Source organism: Triticum aestivum, chromosome 2B, assembly GCF_018294505.1.
Source record: "Triticum aestivum cultivar Chinese Spring chromosome 2B, IWGSC CS RefSeq v2.1, whole genome shotgun sequence".
NCBI classification, from domain to species: Eukaryota; Viridiplantae; Streptophyta; class Magnoliopsida; order Poales; family Poaceae; genus Triticum; species Triticum aestivum.
In genome coordinates, this window is record NC_057798.1 from 100,738,821 (window position 1) to 100,740,862 (window position 2,042).

Below are 2,042 nucleotides of genomic sequence, written 5' to 3' on the forward strand. Positions count from 1 at the left end.
GTGGAGATGATGTTTCTACGCATCAAATCTGCTAACAAAAATTGAGAGGAAATATTATAGGATGGTCTAAAAAATACTACATCAGGAACTAAACACCAGCTTGTAATTGAACTAACCTAAATTAAACCAAAACTATAACTATTGAACTAATCTGTAACTATAAAAGAATTGTACTGAACTAAACTTAGTAACTGAACTAAACCAAAAAAATATTTTGGTAATTTAGTAGTTGAACTGATGGTCTTTTTGTCGAATCACACACTGAAGAACTGCTGCAGATCATATGGAAAATATACCAACGAGAAACCAGAGGTGTGGCGGCACCGCTGCATCACTTGTGTCTTTTATAACAATTTTTCAAGAGAATCTGACCATACACTTGCTGGAAAAATGGAACTTCTAATAAATCTATTCGGCAAGAGGCATCATAGGGCATCCTTTCTTTGCGCTATTATACCAAATACCAAACAACAAAAATTGGTTCTCATAAGCATTTCAACAAGCACCTAGACCATCAATTATTTTCATATAAGTAGCATGGATTCGAATGGAGCAACAGTAGGGCATGAGAAGAAAGAAGTAGCAGCAACACCTCAAGATCCTACCATTTTTTGTACATGATGCATATCCCCTGTCGTTTAGATACAGGAGATCATTGATTTCACTTACTGGAGATCATTCAGTTCAATTTGTGTACATGCTCGCACGCCGCATTAGGCAACAGGCATGCACCAGCACACACGCCACAACACACACGCAAGTTCTAGTAGGCAACATGGATTATTTTGTTGCATCCATTGAACTAAAGGGAGCTCCTTCGACCTGTAAGATGAACGGAAAAAAAAGAAAATGAAATTTGTGAAGGTCGAAATGACCATAATAATCATGTAAAACATGTAAACATAACGACAAGTTCATGCATAGTAACATTAGAAGTACACAAAAGAAACCTAAATAGAAGTTCTGTACTTTGAAATACTTCATTTTAGTTCCCAAATACTTCATTTGTTTCAAAATATGAACTTCTGTATTTATGTTCTTAGAACTTATTATGTTTTCCCTGCAAATTACATGGGTGAGAGCATGGTGCTCTAATTCAATTGCATATATCTGAAACTCCACATGCGACCTGAACTTATGCATAACAGTATGTGTGTAGAATACTTGTAAGCATAAGAAAAAGACAGAGTGCACATATAATTTTCAAGATTTCCTTGATGTTCTGCATATTAAAGTTGATTTACTGAAAAGAATGCAATTTTTGAACTGAAAATCAAGTAAAAGCTGAACTCATATAAATTTCAAGGTCAAAAGAACCTCTGCATCCATCAAACTTCATATCCTGTAGTTCAACTTCTGTAAAAATAGAACTTGTGGTATACCTCATAAATCAACAAGAGAACCTGCAGAAAAATATACATGTTCTCATTGGCATATCAACAAGCACCTTCAGAGAACAGAGTGTCATATGCCCTTATCTACAAAGAAGGCACCCGTCCATGGCAGAGAAAGCATTGTTCAGAGAAAGATCAATGACACAACACACATACGACCCTGATTCTTCTTAAATTTATCACCCTCTCATTGAGCTCAAGTTGTACTGCAACTCACATTTTGAGTGACCGGCGGCGGGGCAAGAAGTTGGACTGATGACATGTAGATCTTCCAGTTGACTAGCTTGTGGGTGAGGACAGCAGGAGGGAGCAGCAGTGAAGGGGTGGAGGAGCAGGAAGGTCAAGTACGAGGCAGCGAGCGGAGCACCTCGAAGAGAAGAGGGGGCTGGGAGGAACGACAGAAGGAGGGAGGCCTACGGTGCTGACCTGAGATGCGATGGGAGCGGAGATGTGTTGCAGAGTCAAGGGCAGTGCTGGTCTCGCCGGGCCGGAGGAGAGACGGTGGCGGATGGGGATCGGATGCACCGGGGATGGGGCGCGCTGGGGCATGGGGTCGCCCAGGATGCGACGCGCCGGGGTTGCAGGTCGCTAGGGATGCGGTGCGCCGGCGCTGGGGAGGGGGCGGCTGCGGCGCACTGGGGGAGGGGG

The 2,042-nt window shown here is 42.1% G+C and overlaps 1 long non-coding RNA gene across 1 annotated transcript; it reads right to left on the minus strand.

Moving 5' to 3' along the window:
* Positions 1-6: 6 nt before the first annotated feature.
* Positions 7-2,036, minus strand: LOC123043703 (uncharacterized). Its single transcript, XR_006419495.1, has 3 exons — positions 1,612-2,036; positions 1,318-1,403; positions 7-822 (listed from the first exon to the last, which is right to left on the minus strand). It is a non-coding gene; the product is annotated as an uncharacterized lncRNA (long non-coding RNA).
* Between the last annotated feature and the right edge of the window lie 6 nt (positions 2,037-2,042).